At 41.6% G+C, this 12,418-nt stretch overlaps 1 protein-coding gene across 2 annotated transcripts in view; it reads left to right on the forward strand.

Moving 5' to 3' along the window:
- LOC124802806 (putative inorganic phosphate cotransporter) overlaps window positions 1-12,418 on the forward strand; it is a 375,509-nt gene that overhangs the window by 224,791 nt on the left and 138,300 nt on the right. The gene's annotated exons all lie outside the window — the stretch shown is intronic.

Raw genomic sequence — 12,418 nt, forward strand, 5'->3', positions numbered from 1 at the left:
AAAATCGAGAAAGTGTACAGTATTGTATTGACGATTACAGTTCTGTGAAATAGCTGGCTCAGTAGCTATAACAGAAGAAAGGACATGGAAAATTTTTACATGAAGCATTAATTATGAGAAATCTTTCTTCTAGTTTCCAGAATGCTGCGGAACACTAATGAAAAAATGAATTTCTTTGCAACGTTTGGACGATTTTAAAAAGAGATCTAGGGATTCTGTGCTCCGATTTGTTATTGTGGGTGGGACAGGGGTCCTTCACTTGGCGCGAGAAACGAACCGTTACTCAAAACAGAGCGTTGGAGACTGTGGCCTTGCACAGTGAAAAGCCACACGTATTTCACCTGGCCAAGAGTTCGTGAGCAGTGTGTTCTACTATTTTTGTTACAGTTTTCTTCGAAAAGCCTAAAACAACAACATGCATATTAATAAAATCACCTGGACTAAATGAACATAAAAAATGCACAAGTAGAAGGCTAGAGCACAGAGACAAAAAACTGCAATTAGGAGAATGAGACTTTTTTGATGCTTATTAGAATTCAAGAATGGTGTCTCCCGAAGGAAAATTTTAAACAAAAAAATGCAGTGATACATATATAAAAGTGGATACACTGAAACATGAACTTTGAACAAATGGAACTCTAACAGCATCAGAAGAAAATTATGTTTTAAGCTTGATATCTTGGAGTGTTTAGTCATTGATGTTGATAACAACTTTAAAATAATCTTGTTGTATGAAGCCTCAAGTTTTTGTTTGGTTGCATTGGACTTTGATTAGAACCACCTAAATGAAAAACAAAACATATTCCTTGTTTCTGTACAGGTACATTCTTCGTTGCACAGCTTCACGATCTGTGTATAGTGCCGTTGCTCCGTAAAGAATAGAATTCGTGTCCTTCCGCATGTAATCGTGTGTGTGTGTGTGTGTGTGTGTGTGTGTGTGTGTGTGTGTATGTGTGTGTTTACCTTGACTTGTAAACAGTTCTACATCTGTGTGTGTTGGGCGGTTTCAATAGCGAACGATGCATGGGTAGTATGATAGTAGAGGAGGGTCATTGTTTTTATCAGGTCGAAGCTCTCTAACATTACCATCATGATCTTTTCGCTTGATGTTCGTAGGGAGAGATACTGTGGTGGTTGATTATTATGGGAGGCTTCACTCTCGGAATTTTAACAGTAAACCACTTCCTCTCATAACGCCTCTCTTGTAGCGCCTGCCAGTGGAGCCTGATCAGCATCCTCTTGACACTTTAGCGCTTACTAAACAAAGTTCGAAGAAACACTCCGCTTTTCTTTGGATATTTTCTATTTCCTCTACCAATCCTGCCTGGTACGAATCATAGATTGACAAGGAGTGGTCAAATGTTGGTCGAACGAGGGTTTTGTAAACCACCTCCTGAAGATTCTTCTAGTGAATCTCAGTTTGACACCTGCCTTTCCTACGATAAGTTTCAAGTGGTCTTTGCGCTATAAATAGCCGCGTACGCATGCTCTTGGACGTTTAAGGGACGTTACTGCTTACAAGGATTTGCTCGGAAATCCCGTAATGATACCTTTCTGCCTATTTAAGCGACATGCATTGAATTTGTTTATGATGAATGTCGACGGCCTGTCTCTGCTCCACAGGTCGATCCGCTATAGATCTTCCTGCATTTCGCTACAATTTTTTAGTGTCATGACCTGCCGTTAGGAGCCGTCAGTGATACTGTGACGTGGGAGGAAGTCGGACGCCAAGGACATTCAGCGTGAACCGCACACATTGCTGTGATCTGGTTCGCCAACGCGTAAGCCTTGTTCTGCGGGAGGGAGGTGCTTTAGACAACTGTTTTGATGCACGATGGATCGCAACCTCACATTGCACGTGAAATCACTCGGTTACTTCACAACACATTTGGAGAAAACCGGATCATTGGCCGATCGTTCCAAATTGCGTGGTCATCAAGAACGTCAGATTTGAACCTGTGTGGTTTCTTGCTGTGGTGTTATCTGAAGGACAAGGTTTATCGACGGAACTGAAGATGGGCATTGCGAGGGAGGCAGCCAACATCCCAGCTGATTCGGCCAGCAGTAGAGCAATCCCTAGTAGAATTCCATGCTGTCGTAGATGCAGATAGTCATCACATTGAGCAACGTTTGTAGCCTGGAACGTAAACATGGCACGCAATTAGCAAATGTTATACTCTCGTGTTAGAATTAAAAAGTGTTTCTTTCAGCGATTTTTTCGTTATTCCTCTTCTGCGTGTCCTTACACATGCTTCCACGAAGTTTTATTGTCCAACGGTCACTCATTCTTCATGGGGGACCTCTCAAGCAGTGTAAGTTCCTATACAACAGCAGCATCCTGAGAACAGTCTCATGAGCATCCGTCGCTATTCACTGGGTCATTTATACAGAAGTTGAAGTACGAATACATCTGTATGCTGTCGTTATATTTACGACTGCACTACTTGACTTGCAACTTTATACCTTACTCGTCAGGTGGTTAGTTAAAATTAATGTATCGTGTAACGTCATGTGTGAGAAATGTGTAGCAGGTCTGGATTCACATACTGCAACTATTTTGCCTTACTTTTCTACCCCTGAACAGTATCAAAGATTATCCATAATGACGTTGACACAATATTCTTATGACACTCTAATTTTATTTGATCTCACATGATGAGTGAAATACACTCCTGGAAATTGAAATAAGAACACCGTGAATTCATTGTCCCAGGAAGGGGAAACTTTATTGACACATTCCTGGGGTCAGATACATCACACGATCACACTGACAGAACCACAGGCACATAGACACAGGCAACAGAGCATGCACAATGTCGGCACTAGTACAGTGTATATCCACCTTTCGCAGCAATGCAGGCTGCTATTCTCCCATGGAGACGATCGTAGAGACGCTGGATGTAGTCCTGTGGAACGGCTTGCCATGCCATTTCCACCTGGCGCCTCAGTTGGACCAGCGTTCGTGCTGGACGTGCAGACCGCGTGAGACGACGCTTCATCCAGTCCCAAACATGCTCAATGGGGGACAGATCCGGAGACCTTGCTGGCCAGGGTAGTTGACTTACACCTTCTAGAGCACGTTGGGTGGCACGGGATACATTCGGACGTGCATTGTCCTGTTGGAACAGCAAGTTCCCTTGCCGGTCTAGGAATGGTAGAACGATGGGTTCGATGACGGTTTGGATGTACCGTGCACTATTCAGTGTCCCCTCGACGATCACCAGTGGTGTACGGCCAGTGTAGGAGATCGCTCCCCACACCATGATGCCGGGTGTTGGCCCTGTGTGCCTCGGTCGTATGCAGTCCTGATTGTGGCACTCACCTGCACGGCGCCAAACACGCATACGACCATCATTGGCACCAAGGCAGAAGCGACTCTCATCGCTGAAGATGACACGTCTCCATTCGTCCCTCCATTCACGCCTGTCGCGACACCACTGGAGGCGGGCTGCACGAGGTTGGGGCGTGAGCGGAAGACGGCCTAACGGTGTGCGGGACCGTAGCGCAGCTTCATGGAGACGGTTGCGAATGGTCCTCGCCGATACCCCAGGAGCAACAGTGTCCCTAATTTGCTGGGAAGTGGCGGTGCGGTCCCCTACGGCACTGCGTAGGATCCTACGGTCTTGGCGTGCATCCATGCGTCGCTGCGGTTCGGTCCCAGGTCGACGGGCACGTGCACCTTCCGCCGACCACTGGCGACAACATCGATGTACTGTGGAGACCTCACGCCCCACGTGTTGAGCAATTCGGCGGTACGTCCACCCGGCCTCCCGCATGCCCACTATACGCCCTCGCTCAAAGTCCGTCAACTGCACATACGGTTCACGTCCACGCTGTCGCGTCATGCTACCAGTGTTAAAGACTGCGATGGAGCTCCGTATGCCACGGCAAACTGGCTGACACTGACGGCAGCGGTGCACAAATGCTGCGCAGCTAGCGCCATTTGACGGCCAACACCGCGGTTCCTGGTGTGTCCGCTGTGCCGTGCGTGTGATCATTGCTTGTACAGCCCTCTCGCGGTGTCCGGAGCAAGTATGGTGGGTCTGACACACCGGTGTCAATGTGTTCTTTTTTCCATTTCCAGGAGTGTATAATACTCTAAAATACTGTGTGTAATAGAAAATATTATGATTAGTTACAGCTGCTTGAGTATAATTGTGAACAGATGTTCCCCATCCTGTAAACCAGAAACTGTACCAAACGAGTGTATTTCTCTCTCAAATAAATTTAGCCGTACAAGCGATCAAGACTGCCTACCATTAATTTTCAAATGTCATGACGTTGGAGACGTATCGAGGCAGCGCGATTTGTGTGTAGTGTACTGCCGTTCCAACACGTGGAATGAAACGTCACCGATGGCGTCCCTCTAGTGCGAACTGTTGTGGAACATATAAGGGTGTAATAGTACGAGGAGTAAAGTAATCAACAAAAATTAGTTTTTACTTCCAGTTAGATTTCTTACTCAAAATAATTACTTACACGTCACGGTTGGCAAATTAAGACTGTATCGGCGTCGTGTGAACGACTATTATAAGCAGTTTCGTGTTTGTGAGGGAATGAAGTAAAACGGGTTCTGTAGAACAACCACAAGCGGGCCACAGAGCTTGTAATCACTCGTCAAATGGATTACCAAGCCTCGCTCTGTGACTCATGAGTCCGCTATCATCATGGTTTTTTCATGAATAAAATTTTGTAGATAGCTAAATAAAATGTGTGTGCTTACTACGACGTTTCTGTATCTACCATCATTAGAAATCTGCAATTAGGACGAAAGGAACATCAAAGAGTGAAGGCGTTTGTTATACAACATCGAGCACCAGACATTTAGAAAGTTACAAAATATTTTAAAAGGATCACTCACCAAAAACTTTGAACTTGCGAAACAAGGTTCAGTTTCAGTGTCAAAAGCTATACACTGAACCTTTTGCACAGATTTTAATATTGACACTGAACCTTGTTTCGCAAGTTCATAGTTTTTGGTAAATGAACCTTTCAAAATATTTGGTAACTTTATAAATGTTTGGTGCTCGATGTTGTATAAGAAACGTCCTCACTTTTTAATGTTCCTTTCGTCTTAATTGTAGATATCTAATGATGACAGATGCTAAAACGTCATGATAAATAAACACATTTAATTAACTGATGTAGACGGATTTATTTATAAAAGAAAATAAACTAAACAAAGGCATAATTGAGAAAACAAGATTAGTATTATCAAGATGCTTCGTAAGAGCTTCTCCAGTATACGAGATGCATGCAGCATTGTCCAACTTGATTGCAAATATAGTGTCATTAAAGTGGATGACTTTGTTTCAACACTACTATGATAATGTACGTGAATTCATTTGGTTCCAGTATCGTCATTTAGTTACATGCTCCTTAAATCACCTGTACAAATTTTTTATCGAATTGATGTGGATGGAGTCAGTTTTTAGGATATATATATATATATATATATATATATATATATATATATATATATATATACTTTGAAAAGAGTTTCACTTCCATATGTCACCTGTGGCTGAAACTCTGTCTTGTAACATTTTAATTTCATTTCGATTGACACACATTTTTATTGTATCTAGACCACGTTAACTTCTGAGCTTATATCATTTTGTTAGTTCTTACTTGTCAAGCAGATTTCTCGTCCAAGTTGTATGTTAAAATTTCTCCTAGACATTTAAACCGTTTCACTTTTTTTACTTTCCTGTTATTTAATATTATGTGGTTGATTACTAACGAATCTGCTACAATTGTCACAGTCTTTTCGAAAGACATATGGAGTGCTATATTTTGAAGGTTTGTTATACATATACACACACACACACACACACACATATATATATATATATATATATATATATATATATATATATATATATGTATATATTGCAGGATTCTTTCTAAGAAGTGAAGAAGTGATAAGTTACCCCAGAAAATTATTCTGAGCAAAAGTAGCTGAACATATTTGTTTGTGCAGGTACAGTGCAAGTTTTCATCAATATGTACACCGAAAAATTTGTCAATAATTGCTGGTATGACTCAATTTGTTGTACAGAACTGTGAATACTGTCTTTTCTCACAATTAATGGAGAGTCCATATTCAGAGAACACTTAATAATTCTTTGCAAAGCAATTAACAACTTCTTCTGTTGTTTTCCCCTTGATAAGATTTATTATGTCACTACTATCGCCTGCAAGAAGTACAAATTCTTCTTTATATTAACTGGAAGTCACTCAATAATTCTGAGACAAGTGTTGCAAAAATATTATAACTCACAAACTGAGGTACTCTTTCTGAAGACCTGGTGAAACAAAATCCCAGCAATAGAAAAAGCAAGTGATACATAACACAGAATTTTAAAATTCATACCACGTTCGTCTTACCAGCGGATGACATAGAGGCAATATTACAGACAAGCCTACAACAACCCTGTGGTTAAATTACAGAGCGCAGTGAGAGTAGCGCTTTGTAGATGCACCAACGAAGCAAAACACGTTGGAAGACCCTGCCCCCAGAGTAAGTGTAAGTAAGTCACTGGGGGACTGACTGGTCTGAAACATCTAAGTATCCCAGTCACCAAATGCACCTCCACTTTATCTCTTACCGGGTTATTTGTAAGACTGGATGGATGGGAAACGAAGCCTACTTCGGTTCAAACAAGTGCCAGGAAATCAATGTGCACAAAATCAGGCCTCATTTAGCTAAGTGATTCTCACTGGTCATCTTTTTTTTTTCTTTTTTAATACATGCTACGCAGTCTGTTGCGAAGACGCAGCTCCGTTACGTTTGGCTAAGCGCTACATGTCTCCTGGTACGAGTACAATGATGAAGTGGTCAGCAAGCTGTACTTGTACGTAGATGGTAATCTTCATATTTTAGGAAAGAATGATATTCCATTTGCTATGAAGACGCACCGTGACTGTTTTAAAATAATGTGTTTTCCAACACAACCACACTGGTTTCAAAACGAAATGACCTGCTTCGGTCACCACCGGCGATCCTCAGAACGTAAAACGAATGCCGTAGTTCAGTCCAAACACTTTGGAAACTGTGGTCACTAAATTACTTTTTGTTTTTCTCATCAGCCTTTTGACCGGTTCGATGCGATCCGCCACGACTTCATTTCCTACGCCAAGCCTTTCATCTCAGAGTAGCCTCTACGCTAAACTATTTATTGCAATCTCAGTCTTTCTTCCCCTAAACTTTTTTTTTCCCTCCACGTAGTACTATGAAAGTTATTCCTTGATGCCTTAACACATGTATTATCACCATTTCCCTTCTTATATTTACCGGATATTCTTTTCCCCGCCTGTTCTCAATTTTCTCAACCATTTCATGATTCAGTGCCGTACAGCTCTGAACAGGCAACGTACATCCTCTAACAATTCTTTCCCCAGTAACAACCACAATTTCTGAAAGCTGTTTGTACCGTGACTGTATTTGTTTGTACGAGTACAACAGGTGTAAGGTAACGGTTAAATAGAGTTACGGCCGATCAAGGCTGTCCAGCCTGTTCCTACTCTTACTTCTTAATCTATCAGTAACAACTTCGACAATGGCCATGAAAATATTTCAATACACTAATAACGCAATTCTCACATTATGTACACAGGAGAGGAATTCGTGGTGAGCCGCAACAAACCAGTCAGAAGACTGATGATCCAGAAACAAATAATAATAATAATAATAGTAATAACAGAAAATCTCTCAGCACTATCAGAAAGCTGTTAAGCGCAGCCGGCCGCTGTGGCCGAGCGATTCTAGGCGCTTCATTCCGGAACCGATCTGCTGCTACGGTCGCAGGTTCGAATCCTGTCTCGGGAATGGATGTGTGTGGTGTCATTTTTTTTTTAAGTAGTTCTAAGTTCTAGGGCACTGATTACCTCAGATGTTAAGTCCCATAGTGCTTAGAGACATTTGAACCATTTTGTTAAGCGCACTAAATGTAATGAAATAGGAGAATTATGTTGTTGTTATTGTTGTGGTCTTCAGTCCGAAGGCTGGTTTGACGCGGCTCTCCATGGCACTTTATTCTGTCTAAGCCTCTTCAGCCCCGAATATTTACTGCAATCTTCATCTTTCTGAATATGCTTGCCGTATTCATCTCTTTGTCTCGCTCTACGATTTTGAGCGCCCACGCTTCCCTCGAATGCTAAAATGGTGATACCTTGATGACTCAGGATGTGTCTTATTAGCCGATCCCCTCTTTTGGTCCAGTTGTGCAATTCTATTGACTAGTTACTCATTAGTTACGAGGTCGACACGTCTAATCGTCAATACCCGTTTTCGAAGGCTTTGAAACGACTTCCTAACACTTAAATCTATATTTGATGTAAAAAAATTTCTCTTCCTCAGAAACGCTTTTCTTGCCATTTGCAGTCTACATTTTACATCCTTCTACTTCGGCCATCACAGTTATTTTGTTACCCAAATAGCAAAACTCATCTACTATTTTAATTACCGATTAATATTGTTCAAACAGTTTATACAGCCTTTTATAGTTAGAGGCTTAGTTCATGCATAAATGAGAAAACAAACAATATTTCTTAACAAACAATGTACAGTTCATTAGTAATTTCCATACACGTCTTTCAACCCATGGAAAAATAACAGAGCGGCAAAGAAGGGGGGACAGGTGCAATGTAGGGCAAGTCCCAGATGGGTGAAAGTTAGAAAGTGCTCTCCAATAAGGAAGTATAATATTTCACTATCATCTGAGTCGTCATCAAGCCAACGAAGATGTTCGGCTACAAATACATACCAGTATGTTATGAGATCTGTCTAGTCCAATGAGTCCTCTCTGAGATGTTCGTTACGGAGCACAAACGTGTCTCCACCAGCTGAAGTGCGTCATCTGCGTGCTCCAAGAGGCGAACAAAAAACTTCTCCAGCAGGCAACTGCTGGAGATGAGGTTATGGACTGGAATTGATGCCAGTAATAATCGCCAGAAGCGATTTCCTCCGTAGCCAGTCTGTTGATGTTTTTAATGACTGTTTCACTTTTGACGATGCTTTACGCATGAGAAAATTGCAAACGGATACTGTGGTTCTGATTCTACATCAGTCCGTTTGTGCATTAAGCTGACTGTGCGCTAGTCCCCCGACAGAAGGAAGACTAACGTACCACATCACATTGCACCAAGTCTGTTATAGCACCACTGTTTAGATTACATTAGATTAGGTTAGATTAGATGTACTTTTTGTTCCAGTAGAGCCATACCTGAGGAGATCCTCCAGGATATAGATCATGTCAGAAAACAAAAATATACAATAAACACTTGTGAAAAAAACTTCTACAGATTCCAAGCGAAACAGTCCCCTTAAATGTTGAATAAGTCAAGCACTCCTAAACATGTTATAGTTTAACTTGTCACAAAACATTTAAACTTGTAGTACACTTACGACAATTCTCAGGCTATTATAACCATGTATCACCAAAAAGAAAAAATTGTTTTGCAACACTTACTTATACTGATCAATTACTGTAGTGCATTTGTACAGAAGTCAGATTATACATTAGTCGGTTCTCCCAAGAAATTCATCAGTGCGCTAGAAGAAGTTGGGCACAAATAAATCTTCTTGGCCAGTCTTAACCTGAACTTTATTGACAGTTATACTTTTTATGACTGCAGTCAAGTTACTGAAAATGTGTGTTCCTGAACAATGGACAGCTTTCTGGACTAAAACAAGTGGCTTTAAATCTTTGTGAACATTTTTCTTATTTATAGTGTTGATTTCGTGAACTGGGCTATTGGTTTGAAAAAGAGATATGTTGTTAAAGACAAATTTAATTAAGGCATAGATATGTTGGGTAGTTGGTGTACCCTGTTCTTTAAACAGGCCTCTGCAGGACATTCTAAGGTTCACACTACAAATAATTCTTATTAAACGTTTGTGGACTTCGAAAACTTTAGCTTGGCATTAAAGCTCCTCTGTTGTACTTGAACAGACTGAGACATCATATTGACACTCCATTATCTTTCTCCTAGTCATAGCTTACTAGACGCACACCCGTCTCCCTCGTCCCCTTTAACTGGGACGTCTTTACATACGTCACGTTTTCACGGTACAGGTGCTTTAGTGCACACTAATCTTTGCTTGTTATTACTGCAGGTCGACCAGGCCATCTCCCGTAACAGGAAATCATGTGAATGAGGTTAACGTGAGTTGACAGTTTCTACTTGTCGTGGCGCAATCTGGCGACGCCCAGCAGTCGACAACGCAAGACCGCAAGTTTTTCGTTGTGGGAGAAATCCAGCTCACGTTTTCTGTTTATTTACTGCTGCGCAGCAGTCGAGAGCCAAAAAGTGCTCAATATACCACGATAGTAATTTTTATATTTGTTTGAGTATTCCGTAAAACAGATTGCACGTATTTTACGTATGTTGCCCTAGGGAGGAAAAACTACTTGCACTTTGTGGTTCAAGACTCATAACCCAGTACACGTTTCCATGTAATAATACTCTTCTCTCGGGAAATGAACAAGAAATTTGTGTTAATGGAACGTTCCTGAACTATCTCCATTTGACATTGTACTGTTTTCCTCTAGCGAAGATAAATTACGGTATATGTAAGAGGTTAATGGAGCAAGTGTAAAGTCATGCCTGAATTCACGGTAGGGGAAGTAATGTTTAATCAGTAAATTGAGAAGAAAACAATAGAAATTCTGTAATAATGAAGCCACTGAGTTAGTTGACGATTATGTGTATTTGGAGTAGATGCCGGGATTGTCCACAAAATTAATAAACAGAAGAGTTAAAATGGTCTGGATTGCTTTTGGTAAACTACAGAGGATTTTCAAAATTAAGCTTCAGATATGTCGGAAATGAAAAGTTTGAATGTTTATTGCTACTTTCGGTATATAACAAGTAGATATATACCTGAAATTGGAGAACCGTTCAAAACCTGAGGACTGGTAAACTTCCATTCAAGGATCCACATTGGAAATTAGTAGTTATGAAGATAAGGAAAATGAAATGAAGGGGGATGGAACTGTAGCCAAGTGAAAAGACTGCAGATACACCAAGGAAATGGTTACTACAACGTTAGCCCTTAAAACTGCAACACCGGGAAGTATAGGAAATAATGAAACCTTTCTTATTGTTCAGATACATTACAGTAGGAAGAGCATGTGATTAAATTTGTAAGTGACTTGGGGGAATACGGGGCGAGAAATGAATTTCACAGGGCTGCCACCTTTGGAAGCAATAACGGCTTTAACCCGACTGAGCACTGAGTCGAACTGAGCATTGGTGACAACATTCCTTACTGCTTTATCTCTGAGAAAGTGTTCATCAGTTCTAGTGGCTGGTGAGTGATGGTGTGCCTGTTTCTCGGCAACCGATGACCAGATGTTTCTAATGGGTGACACAGCCGCAGAACGCACTGGCCAGGGTAACTGTAAAAGAGCCGGCCGCTGTGGCCGAGCGGTTCTGGGCATTTCAGTCCAGAACCGCGCTCTGCTATGGTCGCAGGTTAGAATCCTGCCTCGGGTATGGATGTGTGTGATGTATTTAGGTTAATTAGGTTTAAGTAGTTCTAAGTCTAGGGGACTGATGACATCAGATGTGAAGTTCCATAGTGCTTAGAGCCATTTGAACCATTTTTGAACCGTCAAACATCATTTGTATCGTGGTAGGTTGGGACAGCGTAGAATTTTACGATCTTCAGTTAACTTGTTGAAACATAAAATCATATCACATTTATGGCACTGTCATCAGCCTTAACACGTCAATGCTATGAATACAGTGGCCTCCCATATCATCACGCCAGGTGCTGAGACCATTTGAAGATGACTAATGCCACTATGGCTGCAGTGCACTTTGATTTTATGAGACAGACCTGATGATGGTCATTAAAGACCGAAACCGGTAATCTGTTAAACAGAAAAGATTGTGACCATAGACGTAAATTAAAGGAAACTTATTACATATACGGGTCACTGTGTTTTTTTCGCGACGATGTCGCAGCTTGTGAAACTAATGCAATATGGCCGCTTTATTTTATCTCTTCGGATCCTCTACGCGCGGATACGTTCATCTTGGTACTGCGTGTAGAAGCGGGACTCGTCTAAAAAGCGCCCTGGTGCCACTACTCTGCTGCCACATCAAGTTAAGCCGCAACAATGGTCCCCCTGCTGACAGTCCGCGGTCTCCCGATGTCACCACACTCTCTGTGCAGATAATTGTCACAAACAAGCGCATTTCCTGACAAGGCTGTACGACTCTGCGTGCAGAACAAACAATATGTCTATCCTCTCGGGCGCTAGTCTAGTGAAACCTTTGAGATCTTGTATGGCGTTGAGTACGGTCTTTCTGAGCCCCTGAATTGCATCTGCCCTGTGTCATTTATACGTTGCAGGTGTCGTCGTGGTAAGAACAGTTCAAAAGTCACTGCACAATTGTGTGTCCC

The sequence above is a fragment of the Schistocerca piceifrons genome, chromosome 6, assembly GCF_021461385.2.
Source record: "Schistocerca piceifrons isolate TAMUIC-IGC-003096 chromosome 6, iqSchPice1.1, whole genome shotgun sequence".
NCBI classification, from domain to species: Eukaryota; Metazoa; Arthropoda; class Insecta; order Orthoptera; family Acrididae; genus Schistocerca; species Schistocerca piceifrons.